The sequence below is a fragment of the Lagenorhynchus albirostris genome, chromosome 11 (genome assembly GCF_949774975.1).
Source record: "Lagenorhynchus albirostris chromosome 11, mLagAlb1.1, whole genome shotgun sequence".
Taxonomy (NCBI): domain Eukaryota; kingdom Metazoa; phylum Chordata; class Mammalia; order Artiodactyla; family Delphinidae; genus Lagenorhynchus; species Lagenorhynchus albirostris.
In genome coordinates, this window is record NC_083105.1 from 89,105,628 (window position 1) to 89,119,021 (window position 13,394).

Consider the following 13,394-nt stretch of genomic DNA (forward strand, 5'->3'; position numbering starts at 1 on the left):
ACTGAATATATACCAATTCATCATGACTACAGTAACTTACTGATTAAGTTTAAAATATAGGCTATTTTAAAACCATGTTAAAATATTTTAGGTAGATTTGAGATAAATTTTACAGGGAATAAAAATATTAATGAATTCTCTATATACTTTCTAGCTCTCAGCAGAATTTTCAGCTGAAAATTCTGCAGCTTATGGGAAAAATTGTGGATCTTGAATTAAGACTGTCAAGTCAAATAAAATAAAGTTGAAACCCTACTTCTATAACCTGTGCTTCTAAATATAGAAGAAATACAATGTATTAGGAGTCATAATAAGGCAATTATTGATATCTTCGCACATTTGCATATAAACGACTGATTTAGATCACTTCCTTTCAGTACCTATCTTACTCACTTAAAAAATATGTACAAATAGTCTTATTCTTTAATTGCTTCAGAAAATTCATGTGAAAATATTTACATTTATTAAGAATTTTCGTATTGTCTTTTCTTCAACTAGACTTACACGTAAAAAGTGCCTGTTCTTTAAGAGAAAACTTTATTGGAAAATTCCTCTAAAAGACCTTGAAATCACAAGGCTGCTACTGAACCTGCAAGAAAAGAATTATGCCAGAAATGACAAAGCATAAGGCTTTAAAGGCTTCAGTTTATACTATATAGTATGAAATTAAAATTAAAATATCATTCATCCACTCAAAATGAAGGGGAAAAAAAAACCAAAATAGTCACACACACACACACACACACACACACACACACAACTTACCCAACATAGCCTACTTCTTAAACTAATGATTTCAAAACAACTAAATCAATTCATATAGTGCAATTCAAAGAGACATGAATTAAAATTGCTAATAAGAAATCTTTAAAGGCATGTTGCCAGCCTTTACAATCAAAGGCAGTAGTAATTTAATTACTTTAAATGCCAAAATATCGTCTATAATAATCTCCTGCCGTTATATTGCTCTTAAATTTTAGGTAAATGAGGATTCCTATTTTGAGGATCTTACTTTGTGAATTCCTATTTTGAATCACATTACCAGATAATTAAAGAATTAAATAACTAGCAGCTTCAGCTGTTAATTAATTTAGACTAGTAATATACTTTTTAATAAAAGTATTATATAATGAGTACTGTTTGCATCTCCTCCAAAGGAACTTCTGAGAATTATTCATTTGGCTCTAGTGAAGGGGGAAAAAGAAAAAAATCAAGCTTCTCCTCTGAAGAAGTTAAAACAATAAACAAAAATCTTTAGGCTTTCAAGCAATTTGCAACTACTGTGCATTTATGCAACTTCAAGTTAAGGAGAGACCAAAAGGAAGATTACATCTTAAAATCCTCAAGTCATTTGAAAAGCCTAACAATGCATTTACATTTCTACAAGAATACAATACTTCAGTTATAGAAATATTTATAACATGTAAATCCTTTGCACTGGGTACTGTGCCTGGCACTAGGGCTACAAAGATTACTTATCAGAGGATCATTAACTGAGAAAAAAGGACTACCACTCATCTAGCCATCAGCTATTTATTATTATACATGAAAGTAACAAGGATTACTCACCAGCCTCCATCAAAATCACATTCGTAAACAGACATTCAACTACAGGCAAAAGGGGATACTGGAATAAAAATCACACTCCACTGCTTTGTCTTTGAGCTGCTCCCAAATGAGCGCTGTGAGGACTGAGCACTCAGGAAATGCACTGTGGCTGTCGGCCAGCCTGCCACTCTGCCAGTCTGACACCAGACTGACGTCACGCACCAGTATGTCATTGCAGCTGCAAACTGAGGCAGCTTCTCCAGAGGAGTTTGTTGTGATTATGCATGCCTTCCAGCCATGAGAGTAAAATATGATTTCAATTCCCTTAAAGTTGACACATAGCACAGGGTGAAGTACCAGCATATGTGGTTGCAAACAGCTCGTGAAGAATGTTCTGGGAGGAATTTTAAATAACCTTAGCTCTTCACAGATATTTTCTGTTAAAACTGTAAGCAAACCTATTTAAATGATTCCTTTAAAAACATTTTTTTTGTTGCTATTGTTTCCAAAGTTGATTCATACTTATTTCAAAAAATTCTGCCAATAAAAGGTATAAAGAAAGCTAAAATTGCCTGCAGTCCCACCATCTAAAAATGATAATAATAATGATAATAATTAATCACTTATTATGTCAAGCACTTTACAAACTCATCTGAGCCTCAGAACCCAAAGATGTAGGTTCTGTAATGATCTCCCTTTTCCTGAAGAGACTGAGGCACAGAGTAGTTAGGGAACTTGCCTCTGGTCACAATGCTAGTAAGTGACTTTGCAAGACTTCAAAACCCATACATCTGATCACTAAGTTATACCAACTAGCAGTAAAGATAACAGCTGTTAACATTTTGGTGAACATTCTTTTAGACCAGAGTTTGTGTGTATATAAACACATATTTATTCAATATAAGGAAATCAAACTATATATGTTGTTTTACAACCCGCTTTTTAACTTCAACAATATGCCATGGGCAGCTTTCCATGTCAGTCACTACATCCCTAACTTTTCTTTTTTGATGGCCGCACATCACAATTCCCCAAACCTGATTCCTACTGGACACTTACATTTTTTCTTATAAATAGTGCTTAATGTATATCACGGTCTAGACACCTTTGTACTTTTCTGTATTTAGCTGTGTAGGATAATTCTTAGAAGTGGGATGGACAGGTCAAAGCATGTGCATGTTTTCAATATCCGCATGCTCCGCCCTCCAAAAAGAAGTAACAATTTATATTTATACCTCAGTGCATTAGATTTCTCCTTTCCCACATACTGGGTATTGACAATTACTTTCCTCTGCAAATCTAACAGAAAATACGGTTATAATTGTGTGTGTGTGTGTGTGTGTTTTATTTATTTATTATTATTATCTTAAAAATTTATTTCATTTATTTATTTTTGGCTGCGTTGGGTCTTTGTTGCTGCATGTGGGCTTTCTCTAGTTGCGCTGAGCGGAAGCTACTCTTCGTTGCGGTGCGCGGGCTTCTCATTGCGGTGGCTCCTGTTGTTGCAGAGCATGGGCTCTAGGTGCCCGGGCTTCAGGAGTTGTGGCTCGCAGGCTCTAGAGCACAGGCTCAGTAGTTGTGGCGCACGGGCTTAGCTGCTCTGCGACATGTGGGATCTTCCCAGACGGGGGCTCGAGCCCATGTCCCCTGCATTGGCAGGCGGATTCTTAACCACTGTGCCACCAGGGAAGTCCTGTGTGTGTGTTTTAATTGCAAGTGAGGTTAAACCTTTCTTCATATGCTTATTCACACAGGAGGCAGTCTACCTAATGGCCACAAGCACGTAGGCTCTGGAGTCAGAAGACTCCAAGTTCAAGCCCAGCTCTTCTTCTCAATAGTTTTCTGACCACAGGCAAGTTACTTAGCCTCTCCATGCTTCAATTTCCTTACATGGAAAATAAAAATAACACTTTAATCCTCATGGGATTTTTGTGAGAATTAAATGAGAAAAACCATGTAAGAAATTGGAAAAGTGCCTACCACATAACAGGTGTTTGATTAAATGTTAACTCATATTTAATGACCGACTATATTTCTTCTGCATTTCATGCCCTTCAACCAAAATGGTGACTCTTAACAAGAGTACGGACAAACCATTTTACAAAACGTACTGGAAATATCCTGTTAGAATGCTAATGACATAAAAATGTGCAGATACATCAAAGTAAGTTGTCTTACAACTAAATTTAGCATGTAACATAACTGGAGCCGAAACACTCCTTTCATAGGAAACTGCTATAACAAAAATTTAAAATAGCATTCCAAGTTGAGAAAACAAAATTGTTTCATCATGTAGCTTGAAATATAGACAAGCAAGCCGACACAGTTTGCTATAACCAGAAGGGTTTGCATATGTTTTAGAAAAGTAATCAGTCATTCATGGATCTGTCCTATTTTTTTTTTCAAAGTGAAGGTTTTCCTAGCCTCAATTAGTCTCTGTTTAAACTTCTCACACTAAAAAGGAAAACAAAACCCATTCTTGAAAACGTCAAAGAGAAGTCAACAAAATAACTTTTGCTATAGTTCTAAAAGCAAAGGACTGCCCCTTTTAAATGACACAAATCATAACAATGTTTAAGCAGAATATTTGAAGGTGAAAATGTAGTAAGCCTATTATATCTACCCCAAACCAATGTGACCTTGTGTTATGTAAGTCTTCAACTGTTCACACCATCAGGATAGTTTTAACAAAACACTTTTAAAATGAACTAAGAAGGAAGTTGTATGTTATTCTAGCAGATCTGGTTTAGGTGCAGTCACTGTTGTATATGCTATAAAATTATCCCATCTGAAGGCAAACATTTCTGTAATAAAATGGCAGCATAATATATTTGCAGAATCACAGTGGCATGGTGGTTCTGTATATGGCTGCCAGGAGAAAAACAATAATGGAGCAGCAGAGATCTGTAAAGAGACTCTGAAAGATTACCAGGGTTACCGAGAACTAACAAGTCGACCAGTGTTTGGTTTATGAAATTACTAGCACCCTGCACTATTTCTCAAGGACCTGGGAGGCTCAGGTCCTTCCACCCACCACCCACGGTTTACAGGATCTCCACAGGTAAAACAGTGTGGTTGAGCAAGGAACATAAAAGAGGGAATAAGATAAGGCCCCTCCTCTCAAGGTCAGAACAGTCTGGAATTGACAGTTTAATAGGGAAGACAGAGCTATAAACAGATCATTATAACATAACCTGATTTGCAGAGCACAGAAGAGGAAGTGGCTAAATGCCTGGGGGAAGCTGGAAAAGACTTAACAACGTACAGTAAATGACAGCTGACCTACTTCAAGAGGAGATTTCAGTTAGAGGTAGCAGTAGTTGTGAAAGCACAAATTTAAGATGTAATCTAAATTTTACACCTACGAAAGGTGCCCAATTAACAGAGAAACTATTCATTTAAGGAAAAAAAAAAAAGCATACCAATAGGACAATTCTTACAGGTGCCTCGTGAGATTCTGCCCTGCTTCCCCCAAAGTCAGGGATGGCTAGTTTAGCTTTTTTGATTCTGCCCAAACAACATTTTTAGGAAAGGAAGCTGCAGTAGATCGTGGATGTCTGCCGCATTACTCTGTCAGAGCTAATGAACTTCTTTAAATCAGTAGAGAATCCTAAATCTCAATTAATCCTGATTCTCTTTCCATGAATCTCTACACTACAGGGCAGGAACCATGCTTTGTTAAAAAGCCACAGAAAAAAAGTCCAGTGAGGGCCTCCAAAACATGTGCCACCAAACAATGTGCTTCAGGACATTCTTTAGGGCTCTTGGTGATAATGACTGAGGATTCAGTTGTGGTAACTGTCATTTTCCCATTCTTGGTTACTTCGCTTCTCAGTGGCATTTAAAACTCTTGCCCACTCAGTTCTTAAAAATGCCACCACTGACCCTGAATTATGTGACCTGGTTCCCCAGCCTTCACTTTGCAAAACAGGCATGAATCCAAACGACTCAATCCAGCACCCAACTGTCTCTATAATTTGGTGCCCATTTACTCATCACTAATACCCAAAGCGGAAGCTCTTTTAATGGGTGAGAAACAGATCCACCGATGTCTTTTCCATACTGTGTCTCACAGTGCTGGATGACACAAAGTGCTCAAATGTCCCATCACTTGATTACTGATTTTTATCTTCGAGGTCACTTAATTAATGCAGATCTTTCAGGTCAGAAAAATATTAGTGCAACGAGAAGGCCACAACCACATATTTCGGAGGTGTGTTTCTTCTGACACTACCAGGCAATTAACTTTGGCACAATCTACCTGGAGATAGCTTCAGGGCCCACAGGCTCAGCTCCACAAAACTGTCCCCCCAGCCCCATCCCAGCCCCACCCAACTTTAGATACCACTGGCTATAAATGGAGGTTCCCACAGCCCCCTTCTCAGGTGTGACTGATTAGTTTGAGTGGCTCACAGAACTCACAGAGTTACTTACATTTACCAGTTTATTATAAAGAATATTATAAAGGATACAGATAAATAGCCAGATGGAGAGGTACACAGGTACATACTTTACAAAGGTAAAGTAAGAATACGGCTAGACTCCTTTTCCTTTCTCCCAAATTTCCAAATTAATTCGTCTTGGCATATCAACCACCATATCTTCATGACTTAAAAAAGAAACATCAAGGTATCAATTTACAAAAGGAAATTAAAAATACAGTCATCCCTCAGTATCTGTGGGGTTTTGGTTCCAAGACCCTCATCCCTCAGATACCAAAAGTCATGGACGCTCAAGTCCCTCATCTAAAATGACACAGTATTTGCATATAACCTACACGCACAGCCCCTAGCATACTTTACACCATCTCCAGATTACTTATAATACCTGATACATTGTAAATGGTATGTAAATAGGCAAATTCAAGCTTTGCTCTTTGGAACCTTTTGGAATTTTCGCCCTAAATATTTTTGATCCAGTTAGTAGAATCAGTGGATGCAGAACCCTTGGATACAAAGGACTGGCTATAATTCACAACTACGGTGTCTCACATCCTCATTATCTTCTGTTAAAAGGTGGCAATCAGGTAAAGAGTAAATCTGTCAACTCACAGAAATCAAACACTCACACCCAACGATAGCCTGAGAGACAATCCAAATGTCCCATGAACTTAGTGCACGGACAGGTAACCGCTACATCAACTGAAGTTCAGCACAGAAACCAACTCAACACCACTAAGGAAGACAATCACGGTGAGCGCTGGAGTCATCCTCACTTGACTCTGATGTAACAGTTCAGATATTCTCCATTCACTACACAAAAATGTTCAAGGGTTGTTCCACACTACCAGCTGGGTTTTCTACTAGTGCTAAAATTTCATAACACAGCAAACCCTTGGAAAAAGTAATTGGAAGAGCTGAATGATTTAAGAATCAGATTAATCCACAAACACCTGTTTAGGAAGGAACCAATTATAATGAAAAAGTTCTTCATACCACTAGAGTCTTCTTCCCCAGGGAGTGGTAGCTACTAAATATACTTGCTTACTAACAGGACAAGGAACCTTCTAATTTGAAAATATCCAGTTCTCAGGTCATTGATGACCAAGCTGGCCCTTAAAGGCCAGTTTAATAAGATACTGACTCGGCCATCATATAATCCCTTTAATTTATTTCTTCCAATCCTTTTTTTTTTTTTTTTTTTTTTTGTGGTACGCGGGCCTCTCACTGTTGTGGCCTCTCCCGTTGCGAAGCACAGGCTCCGGACGCGCAGACTTAACGGCCATGGCTCACGGGCTCAGCCGCTCCGCGGCATGTGGGATCTTCCCGGACCGGGGCACGAACCCGTGTCCCCTGCATCAGCAGGCGGACTCTCAACCACTGAGTCACCAGGGAAGCCTTCTTCCAATCCTTTTAAAATTCTTTCCACTTCTTGTGTGAGATTGCTAGCCATGACTTCCTCCTTGCGAACTCTGTCATAATTTGTGTATCTCACCAATTTACACCTTTGGTCCAGCTCAAATGTCACCTCCTTGGAGAGATTTCCCCCAATTTCCCTCACTCAGGTAGCTGCAGTAATACATATCACAAACAGTTAGCATGACCAACAAAATGTGCAGTCATACACACCTATATCTCAAAGGATCTGTCAGTAAAGATGTTTGTCAACTAGTCTGAAAAATAAATAGAACATATATACTCACAGAAAGTGGACTAACTCTAATAAGCTTACACATCTATAAAACCAAATACAAACCAAAGTAAGAGATAAAATCTAAAAGGCAGCAATGATGTGGGCATTAAAACCGATCATCTTTCTTCCCTTTCACGACTAGCAAATGACATCTCAACTTCGGAGCTACAGGTGAAATGTCTGGTTATGTTTATACCTCCTTTGAATATCTAAACTCCCAAACTATCTCTGGGTGCTTTTCACTTGATAGGGAAAGAAATGGATTCTGAGTAGTCAATTTTTTGATAGGCTCTGGCATCTTTACCTATATTTTAACTGCAACCATTTCAATTCTAGAAAAATTCCAGGTAAAAGTGTATGTGCACAAGTAACGTCTGAAAACTTTGCTAATTTTGTACTTTAACGTCCAATGGTAACTAATAAAAAATTAGATTTGGAAATAATAAAAGATAATCTTAAATTCTAACATAATAAAGAAATTCAGACTCCAGAACACATTGATGAATATGAAATAATATATCAACAACCAAGGAAAACAGATACAAATTTACACCTAATTTCCTTGACTAGGTCCTAACTTCAACTCTGGATGAATATACATTTTTGAACAATAGTTTGTGACTTACACCCTACCTGTATACAGACTGATTTTCATTCTGAAAGAAATTATAAAATCTAACTGGTTTTCTACAGAGCCTGATTTACCAACAAAACATCTATTATTCAAGTACTAAATAGATTCTATACTTATACCGTCTGCCTGGAAGATACATGGCCTATTTTTGATGCGGGAATAGAATCAAACATATGACAGTGTCACTGGTTTCATTATCATCAAAAAACAGGCCTCAGAGAAACTTATTATAATGGTGCTTTGTGTGTCGGCTTCATTTAGTCAATAGAAGTACTTCTTACTCTTTTGAAAGGAGGCAAGAGAACATGCATGTTTTTTAAAGGTTTTACTACCGCAGAACAGGATGTAGTATGTTATGGAGACCCATAATTGAGACATAGCCTCGGGACCAAAGAGACATTTATATCTACAAATGACTGCACGAAAGGTCCTCATAAGTCATCCCTTTCTCTTCATGACATTATATAACAGACACAATCGGGTGGTTTTGTGGCAACAACTTCAAGACCGTCTGCCTGCCAAGGCCAAGTTCGAGGTATGAGTATTCTCCTTTACAAAACAAAACAGGTTTTAATGTACTACACTTCTACACTCACATTTCTGGCACTGGAGGAGTAATTTCTTTGTTTTTACACCTCATTTGCACAAATTCCTTGGCCTACAAGTTTTTTCTGCTTTTAAGTGAAAATACCTTACATTAGAAGTTTATTAGAAATGTTACACATACTGCTGTCCAGTGTTGAAAAGAAAAATTAAACAAACCTGGGTTGAGATTTAATTTCCTTGGCTACTATTAACAGATTTTTAAAATTCATTCAACGAACATTTATTGAAGATATTGCTTCTTCTGCAGAAGAAGCATTTGCTTTGGCTCCTGTGGGAGAACTAAAAAAAGAAAGAAAAAGAAATGAAATGTCCAAACTAGTTGTGGGTAAATAACTACATAAATAAAAAAACAAGTAACAGTATGAGATGCTATAGCATAAATGGATTCTGGAACCAGACTGCCTAGGTCAGAAGCTTAGGTGAGGCCTTAGGAAAACTACTGTACCTCTTCTGTGCCTCAGCTCTTCACCTCTAAAACGGATGTAACAGCAGCACCATCCTCATAGGATTGTTATAAGGATTAGATGAATACAAACATTAAAGCCCCTATAACAGTATTTGACACATAATTAGAGCTCATTAAGCAATAACAATTACTATTCTGAAAGACATGTGGATCAAAAATGCGGAGACAAATGTAAATGGCCTTTGCGCATAAACCCACAGAGGATGGGTGGAATCTGAGATAATAAGGCCAAACACCAGTGAGAAGCAGCAAAACTCCTGCAGAGTTAAGGGTTACTACTTCCAAACCCTACTGCCACTCCCCAGAGTTGCACCCATTCCTTCTACAGACTTTGAGTATATAAACCATCTAATTCCTCTTTATGCCTAAAAATTTGAGTTCGATTTCCATAACAAAAGAGTCCTGAGTTAAGACAATGTATTTAGGAAAAAGTAAAGTGGTTTACAAGGTATACAAAACAGAACAGGAAAGAAATAAAACAAAAAAAACCCGCTTTCCTCAAATTATACAATATTTGCCATGTCTAAACAAAGCCGCTAAATAAACAGTGCAGAGAGAACAAAGGACAAATTCAAGAATGGTACTTTCACATGTATTTCATATCTTTGACAGTCAATGTCTCGGTATCAATTTAGCTTCTGAAATGTGAAATTCAAATACTTTTTTATTACCAGCAAAAAAGGGCAGCAGTATTTAGAGTTCTAAAGCACTGAGAAATTTAGACATTTATCCTAGGTCAGTGATTCCTAAACTCAAATACTGGTTGCCTCAGAATCATGGGAGAACTGGCTTAAAATACACAGTACCAACAAACCAAACCTCAGGAGATTCTGATTCAGCAAGTTTAGTCTGGGCATTACATTCTAGGCCACAAAACTACTTTCAGGCACAAACAGGCTGAGGAGCTGATATGTATGTGTGAACAAAACTAGTCCTACTTGTTTCTTCCCTTAGGTAAAACCCATCTTTATTTATAATTTATATGATGGAGGATAATAGTTACCTCAATGGTAAATGAAAGGCGTTTAAAGAAAATGTCTCAGCCTATAAAATGTCCTGAATTTTTACCTATAAAAAAAATTTTTTTTAACCTATAAAGTTTCCTGAATTTTACATGTGGGAATTATGAAGTATATTGTTTTTTTCACATTTTAACAAAACATTTTCTATCTATCTTCTGGTATGAGTTAGGATGCTTTCAGTAACAGAATGATCAATTAAAAAGTGTCTCAGACAATGAAGAATTTAGCATCTCAAATGGCAAGAAGAGGCAGGGCAGTCTCTGGGTTGACTAACTCAGAAGCTCAGTAATGTCAGGGCGCTTGGGCGGGGCTCCTCTGTGAATCCCTTACTTTTCTCTCACAGTTCCACTGTTGCCCCTGCAGCTCCAAGTATCATGTTCTTATGGTAAAGAAGGGAACGAATTCCTGTCTTACGTTTCTTTTTTTTAAGAAAATGAAGAAAGCCTTCACAGTTCTTCAGCTTAAACCAATTACCTATGGCATAAGGCATAGGACTAACTCCCTAAAAATAATTATGATCTATACCCTGGGGCTTAGGAGGCTCACCTTCCCAGAACACACGGAGGAAACAACCACTAGAACAAAGTCTGGACTCTTTCCAACAGCAAGAAAGTTGGAGGGATGTGTCAACAGCAGTTTGCTAGGCACCAAAAGGGGTCCATCACATTCTGTGACAAAGTAATAAACCATGTTTAAACCAATCAAAATGTAATTCAGCATGGAGAAACCAGTTCAGTGCATTAAGTGACTGGAAAACATTAGCAACGACCAACAAAAGGAAGATTAAGCTGCCAACAGAAAACTAAAGAAAAGATGTACCCAACTGGAAACTGGAAGGATAGAACCCACTTCCTTATGCAGTAAAATTACTGTCAATCAAATCAAACACTTGATTTGAAAATTACTAGTCAGAAACTTTTTCCTACTCTAAGCAATCTGTGTGTCCATTACTCTCTGGTTGCTAGATCAGCTAAATATTTCAAAAGTGTTATTTACATATTAGATATAGAAGACAAAATAAGAAAGGACTAGATATATTAATTTAAATAACAGAGTAAATTCAGTTTTTAAACACTGTTCTTAAAAGTTTTGTTCAGATGCCTGAAGATCAACGGCATAACAAATTATGGATACTAAAATACAAACTTTAGGAATGGATCACTTTCATAGGCTTCCTTTGAAAATTTTCCAAAAAAATATATACTGGTGTTATCTGACCAAAAAAAACACATCTCGATTTTTCAGAATTTCATCTGGAAGCCCCAGAGTCAGTTCGAGATCCCAGCATAAATACGTAGTACTGTCAGGAATGTAGAAGTGCAGCTGCTATGGAAAACAGTTCAGTGGTTCCTCAAAAAGTTAAACGTAGAATTACCAGACAACTTAGCAACTCAACTCCTAGGTATATAACCCAAAGAACCGAAAACAGGTACTCAAACAAACACCTGTACACAAATATTCCTAGCCACAGTTCACAAAAGCCAAAAGGTGGAAACAACCCAAATGTCCATCAACGGGTGAATGAGCAAAGAAAATGCAGCATATACGCACGATGGAATATTATTCAGCCATAAAAAGAATGAAGTATCGATAGACGCTACAACCTGGTTGAACCTCAAAACGATTATGTTAAGTGAAATAAGGCAGACACAAAACATCACATATTGTATGATTCCATTTATAAGAAATACTCAGATAAGGTAAATCCATAGAGACAGAAAGTTGATTAATGATTGCCAGGGGCTGGGGGGGAGGGGGAAATTGGGAGCCAACTGCTTAATGGGCACAGGGTTTCCTTTCGGGGTGATGAAATTATTTTGAAACTAGCTAGAGGTGATCGGTGCCTACCACTGTGAATATACTGAGTGCCACTGAATCTTACACCTTAAGATGGCTAATTTTATGCTATATGAATTTTACAGGAATTAAAAAATATCTAATGTAGCTGTAATATGAAATATGTAAAGATGTGAAGGAAGATGTGCATTGGGATTTAGTCAATCCTGATCAGAAGTATTAATATTTCAACTTGCTTTAATACAGCATAGCATTCTACAACTCTTCCTCTGATTGGATATAATCTGGGATCTTCTCCATTACATCCAGCATTCTAAGGTTTAAAATGTGAGTCTATTATACTGAATTTCAGATTAATTCCCACAACACAAATGGTATTGCCCACCCAGCTCATTCAGGAAAAAGCTAAGTTAAAAAGCATTCTCATCTAAATTACAAACGAAATAGAACCTAATTATTTACTGTTGTGGAGAGCCCCAGGGAGATTTCTTGGTGGTTTAGGACCCTCTGAAATCACTTTGTAAGTCTGTTTTTGCTTCTCAAGAGAAAGATGGGATAAACAGATTGTTTGCTACCGCTGTTGTTTTAATGGAAATGTTCTACAAGGATCAGATTGGTCCTTCCAAGAAGGCAGGCCGTACAATACAACATAACAAGGGAAAAGAACAAGCAACATTTGCAATTCTGTGTTAAAACTCCACACACTCTGGAATTAAAATTCCATCTTTGTCTATAAAGTTTCCTTGTTTGCAGATGTTTTCGATGTGGTAAGCAAGTTTTGCACGGGTCCGGAATTTCTGCCCTGTGGACAGGAACAGGAGGTGGCTGGGCTATGGCTGAGGCAGCAGGGACCCCCCTGTCAGCTGCTATCATCTCTCCTCCAGGCCGAGCAACAGCAGCAGTCCTGGGCCATGAAATATTTAGATACTGAGATCCTCGCCCTTAGGGACGTAGACTGGGATCAGCAGCACAGGCAATAGCTGGTACTGCCTCGCACTTCACAGAGGGAGTTAAGAGATGGCAAAAACCCTACTTATGGGTGTCCATCCTTTACTGCCCTACAACTGCTGTCCCACTGTGGCTGCAAGAGAGGAACTACAATGCTGACAGATTCTAAAAATACAAAACATACATATTTCACAAGTTGATGGTATACAGGGGTCACGTCTACCTGTAACTGTCAGAGGCT

At 37.8% G+C, this 13,394-nt stretch overlaps 1 protein-coding gene across 9 annotated transcripts in view; it reads right to left on the reverse strand.

The window, feature by feature from the left end:
• Nucleotides 1-13,394, reverse strand: part of PLEKHA5 (pleckstrin homology domain containing A5) — a 242,744-nt gene that overhangs the window by 108,136 nt on the left and 121,214 nt on the right. Inside the window, exon 5 of one of the 9 annotated variants that reach the window (XM_060166772.1) lies at nucleotides 9,171-9,199. The exons of 7 other annotated variants lie outside the window; for them this stretch is intronic. The gene's annotated coding sequence lies outside the window, so the exon portion shown is untranslated. Of the gene's footprint in view, nucleotides 1-9,170; nucleotides 9,200-13,394 lie in introns of those variants that run through there. One more of the 9 variants, XR_009543575.1, reaches the window with a different exon arrangement.